Below are 13,885 nucleotides of genomic sequence, written 5' to 3'. Positions count from 1 at the left end.
TAAAGAGTCAAAACTTTTCTACCTTTTCATGACACTCCAGACCAGCTGCTTCAGGCAATTGTCCCACTCTGCCTAGTGGCAAACCTGACCCTAGCATTTACCATTGACCATCTCCATCATGATAAATCATTTTTTAATTGAGAGCATGCCTCCCCACCTTTCATACGCACTGAGGAGGAGGAGGAGTTTGGATTTGATATCCCGCTTTATCACTACCCGAAGGAGTCTCAAAGCAACTAACATTCTCCTTTCCCTTCCTCCCCCACAACAAACACTCTGTGAGGTGAGTGAGGCTGAGAGACTTCAAAGAAGTGTGACTGGCCCAAGGTCACCCAGCAGCTGCATGTGGAGGAGCGGAGACATGAACCCGGTTCACCAGATTACATGTCTACCGCTTTTAAGCACTACACCACACTGGCTCTTGCTTTTAACCACACTACACCACACTGCCTGCATAGCTAAAACAAGCCACAGTATTTCTGACTTGGTAAAACCCAATTTCTACTTTGAAATCCATGGGATTCTTGCTAGTCTTCCTATTAATTCATAGGTCCTGTGGAAGGAAGGAAGGAAGGAAGGAAGGAAGGAAGGAAGGAAGGAATGTGCATTTATTTCATTGGAGCTGCTGGTGGCCTAGTAATGCTGTTTGTATTTAGCCCTCCCCTGAGGGATGCAGTCCCTGGGGGCACAACAACTTCTCTGATCACTCCCTCCTCCCCTGGAATAGGTTCACCTGCACAACCTTCTCTGTGGCTGTTTTTGTAGGTAGGCTAAGTGAGCTAGTGGCGAAGGATCTGTTTATAGCCATCTTGCAGAACGGTGCATTCCATCCATCGGCCAGCCAGGTTTGACAGGAAGCAGCAGCCTTTAACGTTATTTAAAATGTCTCTTAGATTTACTGTATTGCTTCCCCTCCCTGTTTTAAGAGGAGGAGAAGCAAACTGGAGTTCTTTTATCTGAAGAGGGCAATGGGCTGAAAAGGCTCTTGACTTGCAGGCCTGCTAGTTTAATGAATTAATGAATCAAACCCGCTAGTTTAGGCATGGGAGTCCTCCTGCCCATTCACCCACCTGCAAGCAAATACCTGATCCTTCAAGGTGAGGAAGGAACTAAGGGTCAGATGCAATGCTTGCTGTATTCTGAAATTGACTGTGGACAGCACCCAGTCCTAACAGAACTGGCTCACCTAGTTCCATTTCTTGCTTAGTGTGAACAATCTTTCGAAGGATTCCACTAAGTATTTAAACCTCAGCTGGTACTGTACAACTTTCCAGGCAATTTAGCTGCTCTTGTACAACTTTCCCTAGGAAATTCAGGTCATTGGAATTCACATCTCTCTCCCTATGTGCATATTATTAGTAGTAAGTCACAGAAGAGGCTGTGCGGATAGGGGTAGTAATATGACGGTATTATTATTGTGTGGTTATTAGTCATAGTAGTGGTTGCAATAATAGTGATATTGTATTACAGTTTATTCAATGACAAAGACTGCTAGGAACTTAACATCATTCTTGAGGTTCTTGTTTTGTTGGTATTGATGATTGCTATGTTTTTAACTCTATTTTTATTCTAAGTTGCTTAGAGACTTCCTTGTATAAGTGACAAATACTGCTTTGGAGGCCAGTGGGCCAAAAAGTGGTGTATAAACAAAGCATAGCATATCATCAATCAAATTAATAATAAATGAATAAATAAACAGCAATACTAATAATATAATTGACTTTTGCATGTCTGGGTCAATCTACATTGATTCTCATGTGCAGGACTAGACTCATCAGATTGCATACTGCAGCATGTACAATTTTGTGTAAAATGACTTTTTTTAAAAGCACAACCAGAAGCTCAGGAAGCTATCTTTGCAATGCTCTACAAAAAACCCCCACCCATGCTGAGTTTGGTAGATACTCTCAGGCCCCGACAACCACATTAGGGCATGACTCTCACATTGACACAAGTCAATACAGATGGATTAAAAAATGCTTGGAGATGGGCACCACCATCAAAGGTATAAAAATTATGTCTATGTTTGTGCATTACTCTCTGTGATGCTGCATATAGGAAGGTACCATGGCCATCTGGTTTGGCATTCTGTTCTCACAGTGGCCAAACGGATGCCCATGGGAAGCTCACACAACCCCCCCCCCCAGCAGCTGGCTCTGATACTGGAGGCAGGAGTGGCTGGCACAGTGGGATTGTGCCACAGTGCTGCCCTACTGGGGGAAGTGTTGCTGATGTTCACCTGGACATGGCAGAGCAGTGACAAGTTTAAGACTTCATTGGAGCACAGGGGAGCCAGTCCAGTGTTGCCACTAGTACACCTGCACCACCCTCCATTATCCTGGCCCCAACCCTGCCCTGTTCAGGTCGTCAGTAGCAGCAGCAGCACTGCCAGGGAGGCAGCTCCTGGGCACCACCATGCCAGCTGGCAGCTGCTTTTGCTTGGAGTGAATATCTAGCTGTAGCATTTAACAGGCTTCATCTCCATGAATTTGTTGTTTCAAACAGTGCAGATCGGTGGCCGGCTCTACATCTTGCATGATAGCAAATTCCATAACTTTATTCTGTGCGAAGTGCCCCTCTCTGTCCACTATTCAGCTTTCTTAATAGGGAAGTTGCTGCAGTTGCTTGCTGATTTTGGTTGTCCTTTCTGTGCTTTTCCAGATCTACAATATCCTTTTTCTGGTACAGAGATCATAACTGTATACAGTATTCCAGGTGCGATTGTTTCATAGGTTCACAGAAAGGTGTTGTGATAGTGACAGTCTTCTTTTCAGTTCCTTTCCTAATGATCGCTAAGATGGGATTTGCCTTTTTCACAGCTGTTACACACACTGGATTGTCATTTTCATTTCAGGATTGTGGCCCATCTATAGTAAGCCTTGAGACCACCCTTTCCGTAGAGGTTGATTAATGTGTCCTGGTTTCTGGCAAGATACAAAGGCAGTGGGGGGTGGGCTTTGTATATTGTGCCAAAAATCTGATTACATGAGAGGGCTTGTGGCTACATAGTGGTGGTATCTCTCTTGGATCTTTCTTTGCCTTGCTAACGTTGGTACTATTGCTGGGACTCAAGACAAAAGTTGGGACCTTTGTTGATTTTGGTGCTTTAGGTATTAGCAATAGCTACATAACAGTTTCTACCCGGAGTAACCCAACACCCAGTGTTCACTCTCGTCAAATCCCTTCTTAAAACACCTCCCCTATGGAGATTTCCAAAGAAAACCTTCCATGAATGTTCATCTGGTCTCATTTAAAGACATAATGCACCAAATGAAGGTCACGTCATCTTTTCTCTCAGCATGTGTGTGGGGAAGTAGGGGGTGGATGGAAACTCCTGAATGTGTTTTCTGTTTTGCATTGTGTGTGCTCTTTGTGGTGGGAACCATGTTCACACAATGTCAAGCAAAATGTGGATATACAATAAATTAGGACAGTGTCGGAGTTAGGGATGTCGGAGAATTCCAATAGAAGCAGAAACGGATGAAGAAATTGCCACTGTTTGCACATTTGCTCAGTGCCAGGACCGGATTAACTTCATGCAAATAAAGATGACAATTGTTGAGACTGAATTTCAAAGCTATGAATATCTATCACAGTTATTTGGTTGCAACCTCTGACACTTAAAAAAGTTTTTTCACTGCACATGAAACAGTTTTTCTCTGCGACACGTTTCGGCTACATGTTCACAGCTAGCTTGTTGAGGGATCACTATGTCTTGTGCGTGTTTGCTTCATAATCTATATTCTTCTTCATTACTTTATTGGCTACTTTTGTTTTGTAAATTTCTGCTGTATTTATGGGGATCTGTGCAATGGCCAGCCTGATGTTGCTGAAATACAATACAGTATTCACATTTTCCTTGCTATCATCTACCCCCAAAGCACATACCTCCAAGCCCTCCGCAAGCCAGCTTAGTCGAAGATGTCTTGCAGAGACACCTCTTTGCCATAAAGATGTTCATTTGGACATCTCCTAGTGGGCTTGCTGCAGTGGTAGTTCAGTTGGAAGCTGCCCAGAGTGGCTGGGGAAACCCCGCCAGATGGGTGTGATATGTATATATATATATATAGAGAGAGAGAGAGAGAGAGAGAGAGAGAGATACTTCTGAGCTGCTGCAAGGACAATTTGCAGGTAAATCAATGGATGCTACTACCTCCATTTTGATTGGGATGATATCTGCACACCAGAGTTTTAGCATATTAAAGTGTCATTGATTCTTACTATGCTGAAGTGTGTTTTTGCTGGCCTTTTTCTGACAATGTGAACAACAAACAACAAGTTTAACTGGTCCTTACCTCAAGGGATTTTAAGGAAGGGCATCACAATAAGAAAGATGAGTCAATTATTTATTACATCTAATATTTTCCAGGCAAGGTACAAAATTTAAAAATGACAACAGAGCTCTTGTCTAGGAAACCAGAAATGGAAGTTCCTTGAAAACCATGTTGGCAATTCCAAGTCTACTGTTTTGTAAATTACACATGTAATTATTAAACTTATGCACATGTCCTCCGATTGGTAAGCAACAACATCAACAAAGTTCTGTTCTCCTGGCCACTTATAGTACCTGAAAGGTGACAGATATTTTCTGGTAAAGCTTTCATTCGTGTTTCACTCTATACTTGCTGACATCAAGGAAAAAGCAATTTGAACTCTTTCTCAGGAATCCATCTATGTGCTGACATTCCACTGAAGAATATCCACTCCTAGATAAAACTCTGAAAATGTCAGCCGTATTCTGGGGAACAGCAGAAGGGATGAGAGTTCTGTTTTTTCTCTTGCGCTCTCTAACTTTCTCAGCTTAACTCACAGTTTCCGTTATGCAATGCTGGCTCATTTGTTTATCTTAAGAATGGAGGTCGCTGAGGGTCAAGCCCTTGAAAATTATATATTTATTTTTTAAACCTGAAGAATTTCTTTTCTCTTACCATGGGAAAGGCAAAGAAGATTTGCAGCTTCTCCCCTTCTCTCTCCCCCCCCATTTTTTAAAAGGCTTACAGATGTCTGAAAATCTGAGGTCCAGAATAACTTCTCTTAGCAATTTAGAACAGGCCTTCAAAAGACCAGGCTCAAACCTAGTCAGAATGTTCCACGCAACCGGTTATTTCAGCCAAGCTAATGGCATTTTTGATATTATCAGAAGTTGCTTCTCCCATACCACTCTTGGTAATATTTGAAGGATGTGAGTCATGTAAGTAGGGCTGGAAAAAATGTTTACCTTCTGCATCCCATGGGGTGACTTTGGCATGGGAAGTAGCCATATTCTTGTCCCACTTCCCATGATTCTGTTACTTCAGATGCTCCTGAGAGCAGTCATCCCTAGGCTGTCTCCCTTTGGAACAATTGCTAATATATAAATGGGCTCTAAGGTCCAAGTTAAGGGGCGCGGGTGGCGCTGTGGGTAAAAGCCTCAGCACCTAGGGCTTGCCGATCAAAAGGTTGGCGGTTCAAATCCCCGCAGCGGGGTGCGCTCCCGTTGTTCGGTCCCAGCGCCTGCCAACCTAGCAGTTCGAAAGCACCCCCGGGTGCAAGTAGATAAATAGGGACCGCTTACTAGCAGGAAGGTAAACGGCGTTTCCGTGTGTGGCTCTGGCTCACCAGAGCAGCGATGTCACGCTGGCCACGTGACCCGGAAGTGTCTCCGGACAGCGCTGGCCCCCGGCCTCTTTGAGTGAGAAGGGCGCACAACCCTAGAGTCTGTCAAGACTGGCCCGTACGGGCAGGGGTACCTTTACCTTTACCTTTAAGGTCCAAGTTACACAATCTTTTGAGGTTTTCAAGGATAAAGTTTTCAGTGTTTCATATTACCAAGGTGTCACTTGACAAATGTAGTTATCTCGGGCAGGTGAGGTGATGTTTAAAATCCTTAGATTTTAGGTATAAAGAACCTTCCTGCTTAACCTAAGGGTGGTGACCATAGATGTCCCAGGAGGCAAGTGAGGGGAAACCTCCACTGCTACTTCCTGCTTTCTCCTTCAGAACGGATGAGAGATGGCTTTGGCTGGTTCCTAGAGCCTGATGCATCAAACCGATTGCCTGGTGCAAATGTATGGAAGAAGCTGGTATTTCGGTTTTCATCACTGAAATTACATGATATCAGTGTACAAACCCGCATTTTGACAACAGATGTGGAAAAGAAAAAGTACATGTTCCCAGGGGTATTGATGGGCTGTAAGCTCCACCGTAGGATTGAGTGATCAGTTGAACAATAATGTTAATAGCAAGAGACAGCAGAGAAGGGACAGGAAAAATTAGACACTGGTTTTGGATGTGATGAATTTGAGGTGTTGGCAAATCATCCAGAATGAAATGTTGGAGAGGCAAGTGGAGATGTGGGATTTGATTGAGGGGGAAATTTTGATGTCACTGGAGTAGAGGTTGCACTGTCAGAGGAGAGAGAATTGGCAAAGGCCAGGCAAAGAGCCTTGAGGGGTTTTGGCAGAAAGGGGGATTAAAAGGAGAGAGGGTCTACCGCTTTCAGAGATGGAGAATAAAACAGAGCTTTGGTATGTATGAAATGTATAATTGTGGACTGCATTGGGCACCATCCAGACACATTCAGGCACTTTCAGTACTGAAACACATGATCAGCAAACACAAACACATGATCAGCAAACTCAAAGAGTATTTGTGGTTAGACTGTGCAAAGTGTGTGATCAAATGGTTTATTGATACTTCATACTGAGTTTTTCGAACAGTGGGGAGAAGGGTTTTAGGCTAGCCGCCTTAGCATGCTAGAAAGTAAACCTAGACCTCTATTATTCTCCACTATGCAAGTAGAGGTGGAAATAGTCTTTGCCAAAATTACAACAATTTAAGTTGCACATAAGAAAGGAATAAAAAAAAAAAGATAGTAGTAGAAAATAAGTTGTAAAAAGGAGAAGGATTATTATTAATTGCATTTCCAGCTAGTCTTTGCCCTCATGTTAAGGAAGAATTTCTAACTCTTGAAATACGATAAAATGGGTTAAAAGGGCAGGTTTTAAAAATGTGTGTGCTTAAATAAAGTTTTATAACCTTTGCAGAAAACACGTGAAGTCTTCCTTTGTCAGATCTCCAAAGGGTCATTTCGTATTACGGAGCTACCAGTATCTTCACAATTCTAACTTAATGGGTGAAGGGGACTGGTTAGCAGGGAATCCATAGTGGAGGAGGCAGTCTTTATAGGTAGTTCTATAGAACCCCTCATGACTGTTGCCCTGTGGTGCTGGTTCTCGGAGCAAGCACATCAACTATGAATAACATACCCACATATGTAAACAGATTGTATACCTATGTCTGGTAGCTATGAATGGAACAGGGTTCTCAAAAGCATGTTTGCAGTTGATGAGAGCCCTGCTGGATAAGACCAGATGCCTTTCTAACCATCTGTGTGTCATCCACACACAACCTATTTGGGGCAGAAAATAGCAATGTAATGCTTGTGTACCATGCTGTCTTACAGCCACTGCAGGCGCTGTCACCTTCCAACATTTTGACTTCACCCCCAAAGGCACACTCCTTCATGTTCAAATATATAAAAGGATGTCACATAGAGGAGGGAGAAAGGTTGTTTTCTGCTGCTCCAGAGAAGCGGACACGGAGCAATGGATCCAAACTACAAGAAAGAAGATTCCACCTAAACATTAGGAAGAACTTCCTGACAGTAAGAGCTGTTCGACAGTGGAATTTGCTGCCAAGGAGTGTGGTGGAGTCTCCTTCTTTGGAGGTCTTTAAGCAGAGGCTTGACAACCATATGTCAGGAGTGGTCTGATGGTGTTTCCTGCTTGGCAGGGGGTTGGACTCGATGGCCCTTGTGGTCTCTTCCAACTCTATGATTCTATGATTGTTTCCTGATACAGACGGATGCCAGCATATGCTGTCCTTTAAGCTATTCTTGCGTTTGGATTGAGGGGATGGGTATCTACCTTTTGCTCTCAAATATGAGGGAGTTGTGTTTTTTAAAAAAACATGTAAGCTAGTCGCACAGCAGTTTAGAGTTTCCTAAAATGGTATTTTCCTCCAAAAACACCCATGGAAGGGTCTGTACCAGATACAGTTATTGTAAAGTTTAAGCCTGTTTTAAACATTGCAATTACACAGTTTATTTAAATCAGAGTCTGAGGTCTCTCGAAATGCTTGGGTTTTTAAAAAAATAAACCCCAGTCTTCACATTTCACATAATGCACCCAGACATTAGCTCCATCCAGGTCTGGAATGCTGGACCATTTTGAATGCCTTGCTGACTGCTGGGTAGCCCTGATTGAAAAACAAAACAGAGGTTTCGGATTCTCTTCTTGTATACCTAAGCTAGTTAGGACCAATTCATTTGAAACAGAAATAATTATTATTGTTTAAGTGAAGCATGAATTGAATTCTCTCTCTCTCTCTCTCTCTCTCTCTGTGTGTGTGTGTGTGTGTGTGTGACACTCATGCCACATGTTCTGGAAAATGTGACGAGAAAAAGTTTGAGGAGCAATTGAGATAACTGTGGGTTACATTTAATATATTGCCACTGTATTTTGGAGTAAGAGGATCTTCTAGACAGTCTCTCAATCACTGTGCTGTCGGAAGGCTCCTTAACAGGGAAACACATACTGTGTGTGTGTGTGTGTGTATATATGTATATGTATATATATATATATATATATATGCAGGTTTTGGTGTCCTCGGGTGTCTTCCCGTGTAAAAGTTGGGGTGTCTAGGCGACGTTTCGACGAGGTCTCACTCGTCATCTTCAGGCTGGTGCTTTCGGCTTCTTGTTACTGGAACAGAGCAGGGTCTCAGTGTTTGAGTTCCTATAAATACTGTTGAGGAGGTGTGGTGTATAGCCTCCAATGTTCTGGGCAGAGAGGAGGTTCCCAGGCTAGTGTGCCTTTTCTTCTTTTGTTCCTTAATTACTTGAGGGATATCTTGAGTGATTTCTTGAGTGATTTCCTGAATCCCACTTAGGTGGGTCATTAGGTGTGGATTAGTTGCTAAAGCCTTCGTGTCTTGAACTCTTGAACTTTGTGAAGAGTTTTTCTGAGAAGATGGCTGTACTGCACTTGGTTGTGCTCTGGCTTGGCTTCGTGTATAGGGGCGAGCTGTGGTTTTGTGGCCTGTGCCAGCCAGATCTGTGTAGGGATTGCAGGGGGGTGCAGCATCCGGAGGTGCCACCCTGGTTTGGCTACTGGATGGTACATTGGACCAGCCACGTACATTGGACAAACAAACAGACGAATAAATGCACGTATCGCAGAACACAAGAATGCCGTCAAAAAAGAAGAAAAAACTTCCTCTCTTTTCCAACACATGAAAGAAACAGGACACGAAATTAATTTTGCAGATTCCAAATTGCTCTTTAACATGGAACATCACCACAAGAGAATAATCATGGAAGCCATCGAGATAGAGAAACACCCTCACAACATGAACAAGCGTGACGACACATCCCGCTTGCCAGACATCTGGAAATTAGCCCTCCCCACAAAATCTGACACCAGATCCAGAGGCACACAGAACGCCATCACCAATCAACCACACCAGACCCAAACCCAGACCCTCTCCACAGATAAATTACAGACACCATCCAGTAGCCAAACCAGGGTGGCACCTCCGGATGCTGCACCCCCCTGCAATCCCTACACAGATCTGGCTGGCACAGGCCACAAAACCACAGCTCGCCCCTATACACGAAGCCAAGCCAGAGCACAACCAAGTGCAGTACAGCCATCTTCTCAGAAAAACTCTTCACAAAGTTCAAGAGTTCAAGACACGAAGGCTTTAGCAACTAATCCACACCTAATGACCCACCTAAGTGGGATTCAGGAAATCACTCAAGAAATCACTCAAGATATCCCTCAAGTAATTAAGGAACAAAAGAAGAAAAGGCACACTAGCCTGGGAACCTCCTCTCTGCCCAGAACATTGGAGGCTATACACCACACCTCCTCAACAGTATTTATAGGAACTCAAACACTGAGACCCTGCTCTGTTCCAGTAACAAGAAGCCGAAAGCACCAGCCTGAAGATGACGAGTGAGACCTCGTCGAAACGTCGCCTAGACACCCCAACTTTTACACGGGAAGACACCCGAGGACACCAAAACCTGCATTCCTGTACCCGTGAAAATCTACGAAAGCATATATATATATATATATATATATATATATATATATATATTCTTCCTTTGCTCCACTTTTTACGTATAGAATTACTAATAGAATTATATATATAATTATAATTATAATTAATTATATAATTATAATTATATATAATTATAGAATTGTAGAGTCCAATGGTTAGAACGTGAGGCTGGTGCTCAGCTGAGATAGGCTCATTGTCACCTTGCTTTTTGGCACCTGATAGGGATGGGGCCCATAGCCACCCTGTGACAATAGATGCTTGACTCCAAAAGAACCCACTTCTTATGTGGATCTTCACGATTGCACTGTGAGTCTCTAATCCTGATTCTCTGTGTTTCCATTTACTTCTGTGAGGGGCGTGGAGACTTGGATGGAAGATAAGGCTATCAGTTTCTACTTGCCGTGATGGCTATGCTCTGCTTCCACACCCGGAAGACAGTTATGCTTCTGATTTCCAGTTGCTGGAAACCACAGAGAAGAGTGCTCTCGTGCTCAGGTTCTGCTTGTGGGTTTCCCACAGACATCTGGTTGGCTACTGTGAGAACAGGTCTAGATGGACCATGAGCTTGATCCATCCGGCCCTTCTGATGTTCTCCTGAGACTCTCAGTTGGATAAGCCATAGTGCAGAGGAGTTAGCACTTGGCTGTGTTAATGCAGGCCTTGATAGCCTTTCTGTTGTGGCTGTAATGTGTGCTCTGACCTTAGTATATGCTCACTTATTGGGGCAGGGGGGAGGGGTACCAAATCTGTAACCACAGTAATAGGGAAATGAGCTATTACGCTAATATTAAAAAATGCACAATTGAGCATCACAGACATGTTTTGAGTTTTGAAAGATTAAATCACTGCTTCGAGCGGCTGCAGTTTTGCAGCTCCGGCTTACTTTGAGCAATTCAATCTCTACTTCAAGTCACAAGATTGCGCATAGTGTTTGATGCAGGTTTTTCAATCTACGCAATTAAATGCACATATGAAAACTCTTGCGTTCTGGCACAATCTGGTTAGCTAAAAAGCAGTTTATTCAAGCCTCCTTCTCCTTCCTGTTCAAATATATACATATGGAAAAGTGAGCCAGAAAAGGTTGACCACATTATAGAGAGGCCTGATTCTCCCTTCTATCAACAAAGAAGAACAAGCTATGCAATTCAACAGTTAACTTTTGTTGCTAGGCCTTACTGCTGACTATTAGAAATCAGTTATGCACACCTGTTCTTCACACTGGATAGGTCTATTTTTCATAGTCATTAAGCTGCTGCTTATCGATGGATATTCACAGTTTACTTTGCAGAAACTGAAAGGAAAGTTTGCACACATCTCTTGCCCATTTCTGGAAGGGACAATTATTTCCTTTTGCCTTCAGAACCCTTGGGGGAGATGTATCAGTAAGTGTCTAACAATGCTTTGTAAGTGCTTAATTGTACCTTTTGGGAAAGAGTGCATTGCAATTGCTTCTCCCCACTGATTAACTTGGACCATTTGGTCTGTCCTGTTTCAAAACTGTAGGCTCTTGTGACTTGCCTGCCTTAGGAGTTGTATATACTGTATGTGTGAGAGAGAAAAAGAGTAAGAAAGAAGTCTGGAAAATCTTGAATTTGTTTCAAGCTTCAGTTATAAATGTATATTGTGTCCTATAGCTTAGGGGGAAGAGGCTGTACATATTTTGCACATTAATCAGAGAACGCCAGCCAGTAGAAGTATAATTGATCACAGCCCAATGAGGCGAGCATCCCTTAGTTTGAAGAATGTTCCATATTTCATAGATTTGAGGGGGGTGGGGAGAGAGAAACTAAATCAGACCTTGCAGAACTGGGCCAAGCAATGCAGCAGCTGCTTAAAAGTTGTTTTCGTTGTTGAATTCAGCCTAAAGAAATCTGGTTTTCAAACAAACACTAGCCTCAAATCCGTCATCCTACTCCTTCCCCCAAAAAATAAAACAAAGCATGGTCTGGTCTAGTCAAATCTAACTAAAGCATCCATGACAGATGGCCATCCAACCACTGCTTAAAAACATCCAAGGAAGGAGAGTCTACCATTGTCAAACAGCTCTTACTGCCAGAAAGTTCTTCCTGATGTTTAGATGGACTTAACGGAGAATCCATAAATACCCATTGAATAGACCGACTTCTGTTTGGTTTCTTGTTTCCAGTGCTGGTACTGGGATGCTGGTACTCATATCTTGATAAAACATATGTGCCACCACAACATATGTGCCATGTGCAACCAAAAAGAGGTGATAGTACTCCATGCCAGTGAGTACCATCACAAATACAAAAAACCCCACTGCTTCTTTTAAACACTCACTGAAGACTGTTGAATCTCCCAGGTTCCATGTTCCATGTTGGAAGGGGGGCTATTGAAGACAGTTAGCTTCTGTACTTAAAATATATGTTGACTGCATTGCAGTCGTCTGGAATTGGAAGATGGTTCTCATATTGATTATAGTGTTGTTGCATTGGGAAGAATGAGACAGCTGCTTATGAAATACTCCAGATTGCCATCTGTTTTTAAATTTAATATTTACACTATTCAGTGGGAGTTTAAAGTAGGCTTTTCTATAATATATTCCATTCATGCCCTGCTCCTGTAGCTGGGTAATTGTTTCCATATATTATAGGGTTGCCATATTTTAAAAAGTAAAAACCAGGACACCCCAAAAGTTGTTGAGCTTTAGAGAGTTGGGCCAATGTGTTCCTTTTGCATCTCCTGGTACACGAAAGCTCTCCTCTCCAACACTCATACTAAGTTGTCTTGCAGTCATCTGACACAAGAGTTTCCTTGCTGATCCAGGTTCCGAAATACTCAGTTTTGTGTTTTGTGTTTAAATGGAAACAGTGCCCTTCCCCCAGAGAGCAGTAAATTGTGGGCCTCTCCAGACAAATTCTGATTCTTATAAATGTTCACCCAGCAGCTGGCTAAGAGGAGAGGTGAGATGAGCCATTATCAAATGGTATGAATAATTGTATCTCAAATACATCCCAAACTCTTGTGTCTGCAAGAATGGCTTTGGTGGACGTAAAAAGGGGTTTCCTGCATTTGCTGTAGATAGAAGAGCTTATTTGAATAGTAGCTGGTCAATATTGTCTTAACCCATTTCTCACACACTTCGTAAGCTTACTAGAATAAAGGTTGAAGTAGTAAAATGTTTTGACACTTAGAACAAAATCACCCTTGTGATTATTTCAGCTCCTTGTATTCAGTAAAAACTAAAGTCTGGAAGTGGATACAGGGAAATGGGTGTGAGAAATATCTACATCCAATTTGTATTCAGGACTGATATTTAGAAAAACAACTTTTAATAATAATAATAATAATAATAATAATAATAATAATAATAATTCTCATGTTTCTCAGAGGAAAAAGGAAGACGCAGATCTGCATAAAACTTGCATTTGATATGTATAGATTTGATTGCATTTGATATGTATAGATGCAAATTTAAAGGTAAACCTGATATGTATAGATGCAAATTAAAAAATAGTAATTGCCTCTAGGACTCAACACATAGTGGGGAAGACAGCAGGCGCTGCTAACTATGGAGGGGCAACTTCAAGGTTCCTGCTCCCCCTTTGTGTTGTTCCTTATCTTTAAATCACACTTTGCCTCTAAAATAGAGAACTGTCCTTTGACAGCCCTTCCAAGTAGAGGACTGTAAAATAGGACACAAGACCAACCTAGCTCCCCCTCCCCTGAAAACAGGGATAAAAAAATAGTGGCAAATCCTTAGACTAGACTCACAATATGATTGATAGTTAATACATGAAAACTGGTGGAAAAGAAA

The 13,885-nt window shown here is 42.4% G+C and overlaps 1 protein-coding gene across 9 annotated transcripts in view; it reads left to right on the top strand.

The window, feature by feature from the left end:
* The window catches only part of DAAM2 (dishevelled associated activator of morphogenesis 2), a 206,209-nt gene that overhangs the window by 115,177 nt on the left and 77,147 nt on the right, over positions 1 to 13,885 (top strand). The window lies entirely within an intron of this gene.

Source organism: Podarcis tiliguerta, assembly GCF_965153285.1.
Source record: "Podarcis tiliguerta genome assembly, chromosome: 3".
Lineage (NCBI taxonomy): Eukaryota > Metazoa > Chordata > Lepidosauria > Squamata > Lacertidae > Podarcis > Podarcis tiliguerta.
This window is presented reverse-complemented; position numbering and strand designations above follow the sequence as displayed.